Below are 14,632 nucleotides of genomic sequence, written 5' to 3'. Positions count from 1 at the left end.
ATGCACAGGTAAAAGCATAAGAATAGAAATGATTTATTTAGACATCAACCCCATGATAGTTCTCAGAGTACAGCAGCTGATACCAACTCACAGCCAGAACACCACGCACACGGGAAAGCACAGAGCGTAGAAACATTCTATTAAACATTCTAGGACTAGTTAAAGATACAATAGAACTGAACTTCAATAATATTGAAACAACAGCTAGTAACTAGGAACCTGGAGGAATAATATCTATATAGAGAGACAAGACCCTAGATGGAGGAGCTGTAAGGAAAAGATGAGCACAGACTAAGCAGGCGAGTCACTGAACGAAATCACAGACTACCAAGGTAAAGTGAGGTAATTAGAGTCCAATGCCTAGAATACAGGGTTAAGGACAAGGGGAAATTAATTATTTCTTTCATTTTCCCTTGTGGTCGTGGAAACCGGGTGTCTCTACAGATGACTCTCTGTCATATGTATCTAATTTTATTACTCCTGCTCACCGCGAATATATGTCGTTACTACGCATTCCGTTGCAACGCATGCCTTTACCACGCATGCGTTACAACGGAATATGTCTTCCACGCTTTGCCGTTACCTCGCTTTTACCTTTACTCCGCTTTTTCTTTTTTTTTGGGGGGGGGGGGGGGGGGGGGGGGGGGGGGGAGACCCCCCCAAGCCCCCTTCTTTTTTTTCCTTTTTCTGCAGGTCTCCGCCGACACTGAAAACGGACTGATGCTTTTTTTCGGATTAGGATGACGTTGTTCCGTGATGACGTTGCTTGCGTGGTGAAGATGGTCGTTGAAGCATTACCCGTTGTAAAGACGTTTACTAGGTAAGTGTATCGTTGTAAATGTAATGCGTGGGAAATGCTTCGTGGTAAAGGCTGTTTCCCCTCACCGTAAGGAAAAACGTAGTTACTTGTATATCTAGTTTTCCATTACGGGAAACATTTTGAAGTCATAAACACTGAGAAACTCGTATACAAAATCTCCAGGATCCCGCACATGGAGTTGGCCACCAATCCCAATTCATCCATTGAAAGGAATCTCCAAGTGAATCGGGATTTTAAGTAATGAACCTTGCTCCCTTGGACATTTATCGGGCTCACAAAAAGCTGTGAAAATGTGCAGGTCGAAACTGGCCTGAAAATAACAAAGTATTCTGGGGCCCTGGATGAGGTGTTAGACGAGGTGACCACAAAAGTCATTTCCAGTACAATTGTGGCTGCTGAGCTGGAGTGTGACAGCATCGGGGGAAGTGACTACATTACACATCCTGCCACAGGAGGCGGTCCCTGCAATCACTTTCACCTGCTTGCCGTGAGAGCTACATAGTGCGTTTATCTTCTCTAATGCGTGGAACGCATGGTTACTGAACTGGAGTGATGCAGCATCCTGGGGAGTGACGACATCAACCATCCTGCACCAGTGCTCCAGGAGGCTATCCCTGCCATAATTTGCACCTGCACTATATAGCATGTTCATCTTCACTGCTGTGGGGGACGCTCCGGGGACCAGGGTGGAGCCGGGCATGGCAACACCTGGTGTGGTGTGCTCACATCGTCTGCCCCCACTGGTAAGATTTTCTGTCGCAAGTTAAATATATCCCAACTGAACTTCACTATAATACACTATTGAATTGATGTGGGCTTACCACTTAGGCCTACAGCCCAAACACGGGGACATGCAACGATGTTTGTCATCAGCCTCGGTCCAACCCAGTAACCTGCCCAACCGCAAGGCCTTAGAAGGGCTGGAGGCTGTGTGCCTTGGGGCCTGCTGCCTGGCTCAGTGGGGGCAAACTGATAACGATGGTGAAGTGGAAGCTAGGACCGAACCTGGAAAGGGCAGCAGCAAAGAAAACAGGCACCCTTGATGGATACATAGAAAAGGCGGTGGGTGCAATGGACAAGGAAACATCTCTTGCAGAGAAGCATTCACCATCTGTTTTAACACCAGCTGACCTTGAAAACGCTAACGGGATGACCTGTGAGCAGGGTCGGATGGGGAACAAAATTAGGCCCTGGCACCGAAGGAAAAAGTGGCCCACATTTGTGGATAATGACGTTTCATGAAACGTTGCTTAGTAACGGGAGTAATCTCTGATGAATTAAGCGTTGTAAATTCGTGGGGTCAGTGGCATTGGCCAAGACTAGGTGCTCCACTAGACACACCATTATTCCACTGAAACTCACGCACAGGCCTCCTTTCCTGATCTTCAGGCCTATACATTTCTCTACTTTGAGTGATTGAATGTGTCTGTCACCTATTGGTCCCCTAGTCTGTACCCTCCCGCAAAAAGATCCTTGAATATCCTGTATTATATCAGGCCATGAGTCCGAGAACCATGCACATTCTTCATGTCGGGAGGCTTCGGTTTACCCTCAAGGAACCAGGGGTCTTCCTCTTTTGGTTGTCACTCAGGGGCCTCCCTGCAAGCAATGAATTTGGGGATTGCATACAACTTCGTACTTGATATCTTTTGTATTGTGGGTAGAGAATTGATTTGAATCCAGAAAAGCTGCAGTAATTCACTCCAAATGCCTTTCTTTCTCCCGGTCACTATACCCCTTTCTTACTTGCGGTGTGCACCTCGTTCGTTCTTCATATCACTTTTTGCCCCTCTTTTCTAGTTCTTCCTTTTTCTCTCATACTCTACTTATTTTCCTCTCCTTGGTGTCTCTCATTCTACCTATGTGCTCTGTCTCTCACATTTTCACTCTTTTCATATATTTCGTCCTGTCTACAAATCCCCTCTCTGTTCCACACCTGTCCCCCTGTGGGCTATTTCTTCAGTTATTTGTATATCTCTCATGCGCTTATTCCCCTCTCATTTTGTATCCCCTTTAAGTTTTATTTCATGTCTCTGTATTGCAAAACCTTCCCTTTTTCTCCTGTCTTGCTTTCTCCTTTTAGTCTCTTTCACATCCCTCTGCCCCTTGAATTTCTTTGTACTATACCTAAAGTTATATTATTATGTGTCCCCTTTATTGCTTGCTGCCAACAGTAACGGGAAGTCCTCCAGTGCCTAGAGGCAGCGTTGAAACCAAAGGAGAATCCACAGGTGTAATTTCCTTTACCATTCCATCTGTTTGATGAAGGAAATTCCACTGGTGGATTGTAGTCTACATTTAGCACTACCTCCTGCAACACCAACAACCTCTAAACGAGGCCCTAGACTAAGGGAGGGAATTTGGATACTGCATGTGAAGTAGTAACCATCCTTCCTTTATTCCTATAGACCAGGAAATGTTTGACTCCCTCTACTGCCTTCCTCTCCTCTCCATCATTTCTTTTGTCACTCACTTTTTTTTGGTATTTTTATATAGCACAAACTTTACCCAAAGGTATTGAAGTGCTTCACATGGACACATTCATTTTTTTCTTAGGCACTGGGAGATTATGTAATTTGCCTAGAATCACAGGATATCGAGCCAATGCTGAGACTCAGACCTTGTTCCCAAGTTCCTCTATAACTTTGTCTCCCTCTTATGCACTTTTTCTTTCCAGCTTTCTCTATCTTTAACAATTTCTGCACTTTTCTCCACTGTCTTCCATCACTTATTCTCCCTTATTTCCCTTAACACCTTTTGCCCCTCTCTCTAGTTATTCCTTTTTCTCTCATACTCTACTACTTTTCCTCTACTTGGTGTCTTTCATTGTACCTATATGCTTCACTCAGTCTCTCACATTCACCCTGTCTCTTTTCCTATCTTTCTCTCCGTCTACAAATCCCTGTCTCTCTCCCACTCCGGTCTCCCCTGTGGGCTCTTTCTTCAGTTATTTGTACATCTCTCATGCTGTTATTCATGCTATCATTTTGTATCTCTCCTAAGTTGTATTTCATTTCTCTGTCTTGCAAACCTTCTCTTTTTCTCCCCTCAGCCTCTTTCACATCCCTCTGTCCCTTGAATTTCTTTGTACTATGCTTAATGTTATATTTGTATGTGTCCTCTTTATTGGTTCGCTGCATACAGTAACAGAAAATCCTCCTGTGCATGGTGGCAGTGTTTAAACCAAAGGAGAATCCACAGCTGGAATTTCCTTTACCATCCAATCCCTCTGATGAAGGTAATTCCACTGGTGGATTGTAGTCTACATTTAGCATTACCTCCTGGAATGCCAACAACCTCTAAACTAGGCCCTAGACTGAGGGAGAGAATTAAGACTGTGCATGTGAGGTAGTAACCATTCTTACTTTATTCTAATAGACCAGGAATTATTTGACACCCACTACTGCCTTCTCCTCTCCATTATTTCCTTTGTCATTCACTTTTATTTTTGGACTTTTATATAGAGTAAACTCTACCCAATGGTACTGGAGCGCTCTATAAAGACAGTAGAGGGCATGGCTAAGGCGCCAGAGGGAATGGCCGCTGAAACCGAGGGCTCAGTATCGGCGTAGCGGGACGGGAGCCCTCCAGGCTTCTTTTCTAGCTGCCGGATTCCCGAAACTGCCGAATCCATTATCAGAACGTTTGCTCCGTGCAATGAGACGTTTGCGATGCTTAGGGTGAGGTATATTTGGCCTTTTTCCTGATTTTCAGCATAACGCGGTCCGCAAGTAAAGTGAGGCTGCCATTTTGATTTATGTTTGAGCTCCGGGACTCACTCGCTGACAGACTCTGTAATGCATTTTTTCAAGGATTAGAAAAGAATTATAAAAGTATGTCTGCTGCGAAATAAATGCCTCTTTTCTCTACTTTTTCCCCTCATTGTAATTCTTTTTAATATTCTGCTGACTCTTGGTCTGACTTTCAATTACGCTGTGGTTTTGAATATTAACAGCTTTTTGGACAGTCATTTTGTGTCCTGGGCTTTGCCTCTCTCTCTCAATTTTCAGTCAATTCTCCTCAATGGCAACATCTCGTTCCACCCGAGGTGGTCTTCACCAAATTAATACAAATAATGGTTCGTTGGGGGACACTAACCCATTCAGTGTATTGCAAGATAATGTGGAAGACGCAACAATGGATACGAATACAACGAAAGGTACTTCTCCTAATTCACGCTCAGGCTATAAAAATAATTTCAAAATTCCTTCCACATCTGCCTCTACACCAGGTAAAAGAGTGAAAACAAATCCTCCTTCGCCCACCAATTTTTTTCCCTCTATCTCTATGGAACTGCTACTTGAAGAAATTCGCTCACTCAAACCTTATATGGCAGAAAAAAATTCTCGTCTTCAGAACTTGGAGGATAACTGGTCACACACACACTGAACAAAAAGTTGATGAGTTGGAGAGAAGAGTTACCTCAGTTCAAGTAGTCACAGACCAAGTCCCATGTCTACATACAGAAATACAAAATCTTAATCAGGGTGAGAATTTGGAAAAATCGCAACAGGCGTAATAATCTACGCATTTATGGACTCACGGAAGGACTTGAAGGATCTAACCCTATATCCTTTTTCCAATCTTTTTTGCCCACGCTTCTTGGACTGCCAACCTCTCCTACGTTGAATATCCAACGAGCCCATCGCCTAGGTCAAATTTCTCGTACAGGTGTTCCATCTTCCTCCTCAATGAAACCTAGTGGGGTAATTTTGTATTTTTTTTTTTTTAGAGTATACGGATCTCCTTAAGGTTATTCAGGCTGCTAAACAGAAAGGAAAGATTACATTGAATGGCTCAAATCTCTTCTTTTCGCAAGACTATGCAAAAGTTAATGTAGATCGTCAAAAGAAGTTTCTAGAGACGAGGCCTACTCTACGTTCTCTGAATTCCCGTTATGGCCTATTCCACCCATGCCTCTTCAAAGTGACTTATAACAACAAAACGATGAATTACGAAGATCCAGCGCTTCTGCAACATTTCCTGAATGCCTATAGAAATGAGTCTATGGACACTCCTCATCCTTAAACATTCTGCAATATACGCATTGCGTGTTGTTATTTATGTTGTTCATGATTTATCCTTATCCCGGCTGTTTTCTGTCAAGTTGTGAGACCTGTTACTTATTTTTTTTTTCTGTTTGACTTTTCCAGATGAAGTTTTGTGATCCCTTGAATGTGTCTTCTTCGTTTTTTTACCCGGAGGCTGCTTTCCCTTTGCCGCGTCTTCATGGAGTCCTTGGTCTGGCGTGGTATCTTCCTCATGTGGCTCCACCCACCCCATTCTCATTGTTTACTTGTGGTATGTCTTTTTGACATTGTTTTTCAATATCAATTGTTTGATTTGTTTTGTCTTGTTTTATGTTCGGTTTTCTCTCACCTTTTATTCTCCCTGTCCCTTTCCCTTCTCTTTTCCTTTCTTATATCTTTGGCACGGTTTTCTTAAAACATTCCTGTTTTCTTTTTTAACCTCAACTCTTTTTTAATCATTTTCCATCTATTTTATCTCTCTTTAAGTTATAAGTATGATACTTCAATTGTTGACATGATACATGTTCATTTTAATGAGTTACTTTTAGAGTTGTAACATGGAACGTTAAAGGAGTTAATAATCCCATAAAAAGACAATGTGTATTGACCCATTTAGCTAGATTAACGGTTGATATTGCACTAATACAAGAGACCCATTTATCGGACTCTGAAGCGGCTAAACTAAAAAGAGGCTGGGTGGGAAATGTTTTTTCATCCCCTGTTCTAGGAAAAAAGAATGGAGTCTCTATTCTTTGCCATAAGAAATATCAGATTTTAGTTCTCCATCAGGAAAACGATCTGGAAGGTCGCTGGGTAATTGTTAAATTACTTATAGATAAAATACCTTTAGTGCTTTTTAATGTTTAGGCACCTGTTAATATTAACAATGCGTTTTGGACTCTTGTATCTGATAAACTTCTTATGTTTGATGAGGACTATGTAATTTTTGGAGGCGATTGTGATCAGGTTCTCGACCCTATATTAGACATTCCTCTGTTAAATTTTCCAACAACAAGATGCACTCACAGTTTACATCCACCATACGTCGTAAAGCTTTAGTTGATATCTGGAGACTTTGTAATCCAGATATCTGTGAATATAGCTTCCCCTCACCATTCACAATCCTGAATAGACTATCTCTTTCTTAGTAAACCTTTATCACAACATGTCACTCACGCGGAGATCAGTTCTATTCTAATATCAGACCATGCTCCTGTTTTTATTGATTTTGAATTGATACCCTATTCCCCTCACGTGGGCAGGTGGCGCTTCAATAATACATTATTAGCTGATCCTAATTTTACAAGCCAATTCACTTACTTTGCGTCAGAATTTCTCTTTTAACTCTAAACCAGATTCTTCTTCAGAAATGATCTGGGATTCCTTTAAAGCTGCAGCCAGGGGATTCAACATAAGGAATATGCTACTTACCAGTATGCATCTGTTCTTGGCATGTAGAGCTGCAGAGTTGTACACTTAGCATAGGTCGCCATCTGGTGTTGGGCCCGGATGTTTGCAGTTTGTTTTTCTTCTTGGACAGTCTTTGGAAGTCACGAGTTTGGTGACTCCTCCTTCGGTCCGTACTGCGCATGGGCTTCGGCTCCATCCTCAGATTGTTTTTCGCCAACAGGGAAATGATGGAGCGTAGTAATAACAGTGAGAAACCCATGTGTTGTATCTAAATAAGATGTACTGGAACGGATACAGGTAGCCGGGGAGGCGGGTGGGCGTGTACAACTCTGCAGCTCTACATGCCAAGAACAGATGCATACTGGTAAGTAGCATATTCCGTTCGAGGCATATGAGCTGCAGATTGTACACTTAGCATAGATTATATAGCAGTACCCAACCTTAGCGGCGACCACCGGTATCCGTTGCAGCTGTTTGAAAAAGTGTCTTTAGTACAGCCTGGCCCACCCCAGCTTGCTGCTTGGAATGCACATCTACACAGTAGTGTTTTGTGAAGGTGTGCGGTGTAGACCATGTGGCTGCCTTGCAGATGTCATCTAAGGGTATATTCCCTAGAAAAGCCATAGAAGCCCCTAACTTTCTTGTAGAGTGGGCTTTAGGGGGAACAGATAATGTTCTCTTTGCCTTTTGTGGTGGAGAGAAGGAAACGAACAATTGTTTAGTCTTCCTGAAGGGTTGCGTTCTTTGTATGTAGTATAGTAACGCCCTTTTTACATCAAGTGTGTGTAAGGCCCTTTCTGCAACAGATTGGGGTTGCGAAAAGAAGACAGGTAATTCCACTGATTGATTGAGGTGGAAGGGGGAAATGACTTTGGGCAGAAACTTCGGATTTGTGCGAAGTATGACCTTGCTGTGATGCATTTGTATGTAGGGTTCCTGTATGGTGAACGCTTGTATTTCACCAACCCTTCTAAGGGAAGTGATAGCTACAAGGAAAGCTGTTTTCCAGGTGAGAAACTGTAGCTCACATTTGTGCATTGGTTCGAAGGGCGGACCCATTAGTCGTGTAAGGACTAAATTTAGATTCCATACAGGGGAAGGTGGTGCCCTGGGAGGAATTACTCGTTTAAGGCCTTCCATGAAGGCTTTAATAGCGGGCACTCTGAAGAGTGATAAATGCTGTCTGTTTTGTAGATAAGCAGCGATCGCTGCTAGGTGTAGGCGTATGGATGAATATGCCAGGTTACACCTGTGAAGATGGAGCAGATAGCATATGATGTGCTGTATGGATGCATCCACTTTGCGGCATAGCATGCTCTAGTGGTAGGACGTCTGGCTTCCATGATGATGTTCATGCAATCAGGGGGAAGGTTAAGGTATCCGAATTCTAAGATTTCAGGAGCCAGATCGCCAGGTTGAGCTGAGCTGGGTCCGGGTGCCTGATTTCTCCATGGTTCTGGGTTAGGAGGCATGGGGAAAGGTGCAGTTTTTGATGTGGTACCACTGATAGTTGTAGTAGCGTGGTGTACCACGGCTGCCTGGCCCACGTTGGAGCTACCAGAATGAGTGTGAGGGAGTGCTGTTGTAGCTTCCTGACCACTAATGGAATTAGTGGGAGAGGTGGAAAGGCGTATGCAAATCTGCCTGACCAGTTCATCCATATCGCATTGCCCTTGGACAATGGGTGTGGGTATCTGGCGGCGAAGCTTGGGCATTTTTTGTTTTCGTGGGTGGCGAAGAGGTCTATTTGAGGATGCCCCCACTGTTTGAAGAATGGGTGAAGAACTTGTGGATGCAGTTCCCATTCGTGTAGTTGTTGCGTTTGTCTGCTGAGCAGATCTGCTATGGTGTTTTGTACTCCTGGAACGTGCTGTGCCAGGAGAAAGATGTTTTGGGGAATTGCCCATCTCCATATGCTCTGGGCTAAGCGGGAGAGCTGGGGAGAGTGTGTCCCCCCCTGTTTTTGTATATAATACATCGCAGTCATGTTGTCTGTGCGAATGAGGACTGCTTTGCCCGAAATTTGTTTTTGGAAAGATTTTAGGGCTAGAAAGATCGCCAAGAGCTCCAGATGGTTGATGTGGAGCGATTTTTGCTGTGGCGTCCATAGACCTTGCATTGTGAGGTGTAGGAGGTGCGCTCCCCAGCCGGAGAGCGATGCGTCCGCTGTTAGAATCACCTGAGGAACCGGGTCCAGGAACGGCCGTCCTTTGGAAAGGTTTGTGGTGTTCCACCACTGCAGAGAGTGATGTGTGCGGCCGTCCACCAACACCAGATCCGTCAGCTGACCCTGGGCCTGGTTCCACTGTTGTGCTAGGCACTCTTGAAGTGGACGCATGTGGAGTCTTGCATGGGGCACTATAAATATGCAAGACGCCATCATTCCTATGAGCTTCATGAACACTCTTGCTGGAAGAGAGTGTTGGGGAAGGAATGCTTTGCGTAAGGCTTGAATGCTTGTGATTCTGGCTGAGTTTGGATAGGCAATACCTTTGGAGGTGTCTATAGTGGCCCCGAGATATTGCTTTGTGTGAGATGGTATGAGGTGGGACTTTTGGTAGTTCACCGTGAAGCCTAGCTGGTGGAGCAGTTGGATGGTGCTGTTTGTATGTTGCACACATTGGTGGTAGGACGTGGCTTTTATCAGCCAGTCGTCTAAGTAAGGGAAGACGTGAATGTGTTGACGTCTGAGGTGTGCTGCTACTACTGCTAGGCATTTGGTAAACACTCGTGGTGCAGTGGTGACCCCGAAGGGGAGAACCGTGAATTGGTAATGTTGCCCGTCCACCACGAACCTGAGGTATTTCCTGTGAGAGGGGTGTATTGGAATGTGAAAGTATGCGTCTTTCAGATCCAAGGTTGTGAGAAAGTCTCCCTGGCAGAGGAGTGGGAGGACTTGTTGTAGAGTGACCATGTGAAAATGGTCTGAATGTATGTAGGCATTTAGAGGCCGGAGGTCCAGAATGGGTCTGAGGGTCTCGTCTTTCTTTGGTATTAAGAAATATAGAGAGTAGACCCCTAGATTTCGTTGGTTGACGGGGACCTGCTCTATAGCGTGTTTTTGCAGGAGTGAGAGTACCTCTTGTTTGAGCAGTGTGGAATGTTCTTGAGACATTGGACGGTGCCTTGGTGGGATATTGGGTGGGGTAGATGTTAGCTCTAGACAGTACCCTGACCGAATGATTTGGGTCACCCATTTGTCCGATGTTATGGACTCCCATACGTGGATAAAGTTTTGTAGTCTGCCCCCGACCGGAGTGGAATGGTCTGGGGGGAGCGGAGGGGAGTCATTGTGCGGGGGGGGGTGGCAGAACGGGTGTTGTTGGTTTTGCCCCTGCCCTTATTGTTGTTACCCCTGTAACCACCTCTCTGATTGCCCTTTGAAAAGGTATTTTGAGGAGGGGACTTGTAGGAGGTAGAGGCGTTATCGGTGGAGGAGCCTCTGCCTGTGCCACGAAAGGACGAGCGTCGAAAGGAACGTTTGGAGGCTTGTGTTTGGAGTGCCCCCATAGACTTTGCTGTGTCTGTGTCTTTCTTCATCTTTTCGAGCGCTTCGTCTACCTTTGGCCCAAAGAGTGTTTCCTGGTCAAAGGGGTGATTGAGTATGGATGCCTGGACTTCAGGCTTGAACCCTGAGATCCTGAGCCAGGCGTGGCGACGAAGCAGGACACTGGTATTTATGGCCCTAGAAGCAGTGTCGGCTGCATCGAGGGCACACTTAATGGAGGTGTTTGTAATTAGTTTACCCTCCTGTATGAGGTCATGAGCCTTGTGCTTGTATTTTTCTGGAAGGTGCTGCATAAGAGCCTCTAGTTCGTCATAGTGTGCTCTATCATATCGCGCAAGCAGTGCTTGTGTGTTTGCAATGCGCCACATGTTTGCAGCTTGGGAGGCGGTGCGTTTACCAGACGCGTCCAGAAGTTTAGATTCTTTGTCTGGCGGTGGGGCATCTCCTGAGGATTGGGAGTTAGCCCGCTTTCTAGCTGTGGAGACAACTAGGGAATCTAGGGGAGCAGGGCCCTTGATGTAAGCAGGGTCTGTGGGTGCCGCCTTGTACTTCTTCTCTATTCTAGGGTTCAGTACTCTGGCTCTGACAGGGTCTTTGAACACCTCTGTAGCGTGCTTGGTGACACCCTTAAGCATGGGTAAAATGGAAGTAGATTTGTCTTGTATATCAAATGTATCCAGTAGGAAGTCTTCTTCTACTGGTTCACTGTGCATGTCCACCCCATGGTAGTGTGCTGCTCTCTGCACTAAATGATGAAACCCTAAGGAGTCCTCTGGAGGAGACGGCCTTGATGGGTATAGGTCGTCCTGAGGTACATTGGGTATATCAGGGTTATTGTAATCCTCCCATGGATCTGGGGTCCCTGGTGGAGTGGGATCCATTGGGGCGTCCGCCGGGTAATTGTCCGGATCCCCATCATCCGGATCTGGGGATGGGGCCGGATCGTAGTGAGGTAAAGGTGGCGGAGACCTGTGAGGTGGAGGCGGTGGAGGAGGTGGAGGGGGTAGGGGAGGCGGTGGTGGGGAGGGCACTCTGAGGGGAGAAGTAGCAGAGTCCTTCCTTTTGGGTGGAGGAGGAGGAGCCGGAGCATCAAGGCGTCTTTTCTTGGTAGTTAAAGTCAAAAGCCCAGTCTTTGGATCTTTGGACAAAGTCTTTTGTAAAGGGTCTGGTGTAAACAGAGCCAACGGTGTCGAGTCGTCTGTCGGCACCGGTGATTTCGGAACCGGGGGTTTCGATGGTCTGTGTGCGCCATGCTTTTTTGAGGTCTCCGGGTGTTTCGGCGTCGAATGATGTTTCGGCGCCGGAGCGTCGGTGCCGACAGGTTTGTGTTTGGTCGGCACCGAGTGTCCAGGCTTCGGCACCGGTGGTTTCGGAGTCGAGCTGGATTTTGCAGTCTTCGGTGCCGGATGCTGTTTTTCGGCACCGGGTGTCGGCTGGCTCGATCCCGAGCTGCCATGAGACTTTGGGTGCTTCGACACCGGGCCCGAAGGTGGGGTGATCGAAGTTTTGGTTTTGGTTTTGCCCAGGCCGGCAGGCGAGGGAGTAACCTGAGTCTCTTTGGTTTTCGGCGCGGGGGTGGGAGGGGGCATAGTACTCACGGCCCGCTGCGCTGGTGTAACGTCCTCCACGTCGGAGTCGTCGGCCTCGGAAGCGCTGACGACGTCTTCCTCCTGCTCGGTGTGTGTTTGCCCCGAAGCTTCGGCGTCGTCTCCGAAGATGTCCGGTGGAGCTGCAGAGGATGAGTGCGCCATGGTGCGTCGAGCTCTTCGATCTCGGATGGTCTTCTTCGATCGAAAAGACTTGCAGGCGGGGCAGTCTCTAGCCTCGTGTTCCGGAGAGAGGCAAAGGTTACACACCTGATGGAGGTCGGTGTGGGGAAATTTAGACCCACATTTTGGGCACTTTTTGAACGGAGTCCTTTCCATCGGCCGGGACCGGAGTCGCGGAGGGCCCGAAGGCCGGTGTCGATGTACGGGATGGAGAAAGTGCCGCTTCGAGAGATGAAGATGATGAAGGAACTCGAAGAATCGAGGATTTTCCGTCGAGGCTGGAACCGTAGAAGTTCGAAGCCGGAGCACGAAGTATCACATCCGAGCCCGATGGCGGAAAAAAACAATCTGAGGATGGAGCCGAAGCCCATGCGCAGTACGGACCGAAGGAGGAGTCACCAAACTCGTGACTTCCAAAGACTGTCCAAGAAGAAAAACAAACTGCAAACATCCGGGCCCAACACCAGATGGCGACCTATGCTAAGTGTACAATCTGCAGCTCATATGCCTCGAACACTTTGTTTCACAGAAAAAAAGATTCTTTGAGGCTAAAAATACTCAGTTACTAGCCAAGATCAAGCAACTTGAATATTCCTATTATCACTCAAACTCTGAATCTTCGTTAAAAAATCTTATTGATGCAAAATTCACTTTTAATAAATGATCTACTGAAGCTGCTTCCACATTTCTCTTAAAAAGTAGTGCCCGTTACTATGGAGGCCAGAATAAAATGGGAAAATTACTTCCGAATTATTTAAAGCTACGTCATGAACGGACTAAAATAGAATCGATACATAACAACGCTGGTGATTCGCTGTTTAAAGATAACGATATTTTGAATGATTTGTTTCATTCTACAAAAATCTTTATACACCAGAGAATCAACCAACTTCGGATGCACTTTCTACTTTCTTTCAATCGATTAATTCTCCTCCCCCTTATGACACGGATTTCACTTCTTTGGAATCCGACATCACTCTCTCTGAAATCACTCATGTAGTATTGGTACTGAAAAGAGGGAAAGCTCTAGGTCCAGATGGATTTACTATTGAATTTTATGCTCACTTTGCTTCTTTGATACTTCCAACTTATTACTTTATAATGCTGTGTAAAAGTCTTCCTCAGGTACTTTTCAAGAGGCCGTGATCTGTTTGATTCCTAAAGATAATAAAGACCCTTCTCTTTGCAAAAATTATCGGCCGATTTCCCTAGTTAATTTGGACTATAAGATTTTCACAAAAATTCTTGCCCTTCGTAGTGACCCTATTTTACCTAACCTCATTGGCCCGGAACAATCTGGGTTTGTTAAAGGTCGTGTATCTTCCGATAATTCCAGAGTCTTTTTTTTAAACATTTTGAGTAAAGCTTCCTCTCTTGATTACCCTATTGCTGCAATAGCTTTAGACGCTGAAAAAGCGTTCGATAGGATCGGATGGGATTTTATGTTCCAGGCTTTAAAATGGATAGGACTCCCTATTAAATTATTTTTTACTTTTTAGAGGGGTGCGTCAAGGATGTCCTTTATCCCCCCTTTTATTTATATAAGCATTAGAACCCTTCTTAACAAAAATTAGGTTAGATGCTAGGATTACTTGATTTCAACTTGACACTACTCATGTTAAAATGTCTGTTTATGCTGGTGACATCCTTTTATATTGTTTGAATCCATCTACATTATTCTAGCTTTTCTTTCCCAAGTTGATATCTTTTCTCAATTATCTGGATACTGTCTAAATTCAGACAAATGTGAGGTTCTCCCCTTAAATATACTTTGTTTAAAACACGATTTTATATCTACCGGTTTCTCTTGGAAAACCTCTAAAATAACATATTTAGGCTTATGGTTCTCTTCAAACATCCCGGATACTCTAAAGGAAAACTTTGATAAAATTAATAAGGCTTTATCTGATTCTATTGACCGATGGCACCCGCTTTTCCTCTCCTGGTGGGGACGGCTAGACTCTATTAAGATGATGCTTTCCCCCTTGATTCTCTACCTTTTGTCCATGATCCCAGTTCATATCCCTGGATTTTATTTTAAGAAAATTGATTCTCTTCTAAATAAATTTCTCTGGAAGAACAAATCTCCTCGAAT

At 45.1% G+C, this 14,632-nt stretch overlaps 1 protein-coding gene across 3 annotated transcripts in view; it reads right to left on the bottom strand.

Annotated features, from left to right (window-relative positions):
- The window catches only part of LOC146871773 (S-adenosylhomocysteine hydrolase-like protein 1), a 906,307-nt gene that overhangs the window by 113,241 nt on the left and 778,434 nt on the right, over positions 1–14,632 (bottom strand). The window lies entirely within an intron of this gene.

Source organism: Triturus cristatus, chromosome 1_1 (assembly GCF_964204655.1).
Source record: "Triturus cristatus chromosome 1_1, aTriCri1.1, whole genome shotgun sequence".
Classification (NCBI taxonomy): domain Eukaryota; kingdom Metazoa; phylum Chordata; class Amphibia; order Caudata; family Salamandridae; genus Triturus; species Triturus cristatus.
This window is presented reverse-complemented; position numbering and strand designations above follow the sequence as displayed.